The sequence below is a fragment of the Saccostrea echinata genome, unplaced genomic scaffold (genome assembly GCF_033153115.1).
Source record: "Saccostrea echinata isolate AGI-Se365-2 ecotype Australia unplaced genomic scaffold, CSIRO_AGI_Sech_v1 ptg000052l, whole genome shotgun sequence".
Lineage (NCBI taxonomy): Eukaryota > Metazoa > Mollusca > Bivalvia > Ostreida > Ostreidae > Saccostrea > Saccostrea echinata.
Window position 1 is genome coordinate 16,824,435 of NW_026889801.1, and position 6,022 is coordinate 16,830,456.

The following is a 6,022-nucleotide window of genomic DNA, read 5'->3' on the forward strand; positions in this document are numbered from 1 at the left end:
TTTGCATATGTGTCCAGCTTCACACATTTTCATGTATGTGCTCGACTTCATACGCCTTGGAAAATATGTAATTGGTTGTGATAGATGCTTGTGTGTTTGCATATGTGTCCAGCTTCACACATTTTCATGTATGTGCTCGACTTCACACGCCTTGGAAAATATGTAACTGGTGTTGTGGTAGATGCTTGTGTGTTTGCATATGTGTCCAGCTTCACACATTTTCATGTATGTGCTCGACTTCATACGCCTTGGAAAATATGTAATTGGTTGTGATAGATGCTTGTGTGTTTGCATATGTGTCCAGCTTCACACATTTTCATGTATGTGCTCGACTTCACACGCCTTGGAAAATATGTAACTGGTGTTGTGGTAGATGCTTGTGTGTTTGCATATGTGTCCAGCTTCACACATTTTCATGTATGTGCTCGACTTCACACGCCTTGGAAAATATGTAACTGGTGTTGTGGTAGATGCTTGTGTGTTTGCATATGTGTCCAGCTTCACACATTTTCATGTGTGTGCTCGACTTCACACGCCTTGGAAAATATGTAATTGGTTGCGATAGATGCTTGTGTGTTTGCATATGTGTCCAGCTTCACACATTTTCATGTGTGTGCTCGACTTCACACGCCTTGGAAAATATGTAACTGGTGTAGTGGAAGATGTTGTATGTTTGCATATGTGTCCAGCTTCACTCATTTTCATGTATGTGCTCGACTTCACACGCCTTGGAAAATATGTAACTGGTGTTGTGGTAGATGCTTGTGTGTTTGCATATGTGTCCAGCTTCACACATTTTCATGTATGTGCTCGACTTCATACGCCTTGGAAAATATGTAACTGGTGTTGTGGTAGATGCTTGTGTGTTTGCATATGTGTCCAGCTTCACACATTTTCATGTATGTGCTCGACTTCACACGCCTTGGAAAATATGTAATTGGTTGTGATAGATGCTTGTGTGTTTGCATATGTGTCCAGCTTCACACATTTTCATGTATGTGCTCGACTTCACACGCCTTGGAAAATATGTAACTGGTGGTGTGGTAGATGCTTGTGTGTTTGCACATGTGTCCAGCTTAACACATTTTCATGTATGTGCTCGACTTCAAACGCCCTGGAAAATGTGTAACTGTGGTTGTGGTAAATGCTGGAGTGTATGCATATGTGTCATGCTTTGCACGGAGAGAAAAGTTTTGTGTGCTCTTTTCTAGAAGATAATGATTATTTAAATATACTCCGAATACATCCTCTAAAGAAATGGATAATGATAATGAGTTACATACTTATTACTAAGTTCCTCAGTGCACAATATACACAATTTTACTGAAAATTAAATTTGTGCAAAAACTCTCTTGCTGAATAACTTTCAGTATTATAAATGCTTGAATGTTCATCTATATATTTTCAGATATTTTCTAGCCAATGTATATATTCTTGATCATGATGGCATCCATATTTGATTCCCCTCTCTGTCATCTTTTCTTGGTCACCAATTAATTCAACAGTAGGCTGGGTACTCAGATCTCTCAGGTGTTGGACAAAAGGAGTGCTAATAATAAACATAATCTTTGAAATTATAGAGAATAACATCCATTTCTTTTCCAAATTTGCATTAATTAGTTATCTTTTGAAATTAAAGCACTTCTGCAATAACCTTGAAAACTTGCCAAGATACGTTAAATGTTTATAGCATGCTTTAACTACTTTAATTTTATTTTTGGAAGTTTAGAATAATAGAAAAACAAGTTCAAAAATAAAATGTAAAAGATATTAATAATGAAGATTCATTTACACAATGTTATAACACATTGAAGTCAATTCCTCACCTGACTCTCATAATTTATCTTCATAATGGAGTTGATTCTATGATGATCACTTTCAATCATTTAAAAGAACTTCTTCATCTCAAACTATCTGAAGGTCATCCATCTTCCCAACTGCCACTCACCTAAAGTGTACCGAGACTTCTGACCTGTACAATATCAAAATTCAGGATTAAAATTTTAAAAAATCTCCTCACCACACTGGTCTCTTTAAGAAATGTGAGAAAATAATTTAAATACTTCTCTGAAGATGAAATAATGTAGTGAGTATCTAACAATGTTTAAAAATATTTTGATCCCTGAACAGCGATAGTGTATGAAAAAGTCATGTCCCTTGTATTTGAAAAAAAATTCCATTCTTAAGGACATTACCCAACATGGAAATAATGCACATTTGTCTCTGGCACAACCAAACCACAAGAGACCTTTCCATACTTAGCACCATGCATTAGCTCTCCACTCTTTGTTTCTACAAAAGATAAATTATGAAAAGGTAATTTTTTGACAGCTAAGTCGGATTAATTATTTTCCAGTCAGTGATGAACAGAATATTTGATTTCCTTAATAATGAGGGACAGATTATTCATGTTTATCTTATATGAACAAAGTTTGACCCCCCCCCCCCCCCCATCGCCACTACAAAAAGGAAAAAGAAACTCTTATTTCAGTGAGGTAAAGGGAATAATGGCATCAGACAAGGAAAGATTATTAATAATTTTTTTCAGTTGAGATGAGATTATATCTTTTAAACATTTTTGAGGTTAATATACTAGATGAAATCCCGCGCAAGCGCGGGGAATTGAATTTATACCACTACCGACAGAAAATATATTGTAGTTAATTTCTACTGACAGCCTACAGGGTTATAGCAGGAAGAAATACTTTGTTCAAAATCCCGCATGTGCCCCCCCCCCCCCTTTCGTAAAAACTTGAAAAAATAACAATTTCATTAATTGATGTTTATTGTGAAACCTGTTATACTATGTTCATGATGTTATGGATATTGTACTTCAGATGCTCTTATATCATTTCCGTCAAGGATAAAAGCAGCGAATATTCACATTTTACTGATAAACTGATTGGGGGGGGGGGGGGGGGTTAAAAATTCACAGGTACTTGGGTCTTGGTTTATGTATATGTATGTGCCTTATTGATATGTAAAAAATGAACTTTACTTTTTTCTTTTTACATATCAATAAGGTACATACATATATATAATCCAAGACGCAGGTACCTGTGTAAAAATTAGCTTTTAACGCCCTATGAATAGGCCGAGTATTTGATACAAAAGACTGTATTCAGAAAAAAAAAACTGAAATGTATTGATTAAAGCACAAAATTTTACAGCTTTAATTGTATTTGAACAATGTCTTATTCATTAATTTTCTCTTTTCATGTAAGCAAGTTTATTACGAAGTAGAAATTGTACTTCGGGTTCGTCTCCACGAAGCTCTCGGTGAGGCATTTTACCGATAAATTTATTAGGAAAACCTACTACATATATGTAACAGTCTTTCGATATATAAATATATTCACAACTTATAGTGTTATCAACGATTTACCATTATTTCAATGACCATTCACACATAAGCTTTTTTTATGTTCGTCTCGTTTTTCTTTTTAACATCGGGCTCGATGCTATATGATGTTCTAGAAGCTTCCGTCAATATTAAGATCGGTGAATGACAAAAATAATTTGCACATTTCCCTTTTTAATCGGTTATCACAACTTATTTCTTTTATGTCTTTTAAATCAAGTTTTGATTGAATAATTCAGTGATGACGTTTTATGAAATAAATAAACGATTGCTTGTTGTCAGTTTAATTGAAAATTGCCAGAAACTTAGATCCGCCAACCGGAAACGCCACCATACTCACGTTTTTGCTATTTCATGGCTCTTTATAGAAAATAAAAGTAGACTTTTAATTTAATGTACGATACTTACAATGCGAGTGAAATCTAAATATAGTTTACGGACATCATATTGTATCTAGTGTATTCTTAAAGGAGTAAGTAAAAACTCTGGTGCATCCGTTTCGGAGTTTATTTGCAAAATTTATTAATTTATAAGTATAGATTTTAATCCCCCCCCCCCGCATCAAACAAAAAATAGTCGCCCCTTTATTTAGCTTTCCTAAATCTATAACAAAATTTTTATTATGATTTTTCCATTTTAATTTATTATATCCTGACACTGATACCACCACTATATAGTAGATGCAACAACTTGAGAGGGGACCCCTCTTCTTCCCTCTCTCCGGATCTCCCCTAGATGTTTCGCAATTTCGTCTAAATGTTAAACGACTGTTGTTCAATATCTTGAAAGACAGAAAACAGTTATACACAAAAAATAAGCACATTTTCATTACCTTGCAGTCAGTGTCGTGTGACACACGTAAACAACATCTCGCAATCTCTTTGTTTATTCTTGGCGGAATTTTTGTTGCCTCGTAGACTGGTTCCCATCCATTGCAAATGCCCTGAATAAGTCCAACGCTTATTAGTTTTGTTTATAAGAGGTAATATCAGTAATATGTCCCGTTCATTTGACAACCTTTACTTTAAAATACTGAAATATATTTTATCATATATACGGATGTTTTCCACCTCAGTATTGTGTAATCCTCTTCATCCAAGTCTTCTCGAATACAAAACGAACGATCTACTTTTAACAGTAACCCAAATATGGCACTGTATTCCAATGAATAGCCAATCATTTCAAATCAAGTTGAGCGGGTCTCATCGGTATTTTCGACGAAAATATGCAACCATTGATCAGTTGAATTGATACCTTTTCATCTACCAGAAGATTTAAGGAGGTTATTGCTTGGAAAACTGTTCGAGCTCCCGGGCTGGCATGCACTGCAGGTTTGTTTACGTTTTCCATCTGTTTTCAGCATACATTGTGAAACATTGAAACTGATGAAAGTCAGGAAAAACTAAGCTAAATATCTGTGTTTAGATAAGTAACTTGATAAATTGGGGATAATGTTCCATTTTTTTCTGTAAATGATCATGGATTAAACAAGACCAAGGAAAACAATTCTAGGTCACAATTTCAGGATGTTTAGCTGCTTACATTAGTGCTAGGGAAAAAAATGTAGAAGCCAGGGTATGGCAATGTTTTTAACAGAGGACAAGTTAGGTTATATTTTATAGATATTATTTTGTATTCTAAACCATGTCCATTTTCAAAAACAGGTACAGTGAAATCAATTATGCAGGTTCTTGAAGAAAGTCGTGGATGACAACAATGTATGATTTACCAGACCAAGGGATCCCAATGTTTTTTGACGGTACTTGTACATATTAGTTTTAAAAAAAATCAATAAATAATATCATAAAAATGTTGCTTAAACAATTATTTAAATTATCAATTGCTTGACTTTTTCGGGAGTCAGTATAATTATACATTTCTGTTTTCAAAAAATGTGTTATTACTTTTTCCAGGCTCCAGCTACTCAGCTTACTGTGAGAGAGTTAGCACCTTATTGACATATCTTTCATGAAGAAGAAACACTTGAGAAGAGTTCAAGAGTTTAATTTTATAGATGGCAAGTGTTGCTTAGACCTAAAGTATTCTTTAATTGTGAAGAAAACAAACATAAGGGTGTTCGGCAATTCATAACTATTAACTGTGATTGCATTGTGTATTTTTAAAATCATTCTTTGGTATGCTTCAAACTCAAAAGTATTTGTGAAAACATTGGCTATATTTATCCAGATGTATGAAATGTTTATCAAAGTATAAATTCCATTTTAGCATGTTATCTTCAAAATGAGGGACCTGTCAACTTTTTACAATTCCAAGATCAGGAAATAATTCATGAGCAGCAACATGCTACTGGGAGAAAGGTACATATATCCTAAACCATAACTTGAATATCATACTATAGCTCTATAAGCAGCAACTATTGGTCTTTTTGTTACCTGGTGACTAAGAAGGAAAATGGAGTTAATTATATGTGTTCAGTAATTATTCATAGATACTGATGCCAGTTCTTTTTCACAAATTATCTTGCAAGTAAGACAAACATTTTCTCAATTCTGCAAAAGTATCTTATCTACAGAAGGTCACGAGAAATCTTATTTTACTCCTACATTAGTATATTTTGTAAATAATCCTTTCAAAAGAAAAATTAGGTAATGATAAACAAAGAAATTACAGAGTTATTAAATTTTAATCTTTGGGGTAAGA

General features: G+C 34.0%; 1 long non-coding RNA gene across 1 annotated transcript; it reads right to left on the reverse strand.

Moving 5' to 3' along the window:
- Positions 1-1,432: 1,432 nt before the first annotated feature.
- On the reverse strand, positions 1,433-2,358 carry LOC133204169 (uncharacterized). Its single transcript, XR_009723569.1, has 3 exons — positions 2,196-2,358; positions 1,827-1,972; positions 1,433-1,549 (listed from the first exon to the last, which is right to left on the reverse strand). It is a non-coding gene; the product is annotated as an uncharacterized LOC133204169 (long non-coding RNA).
- Between the last annotated feature and the right edge of the window lie 3,664 nt (positions 2,359-6,022).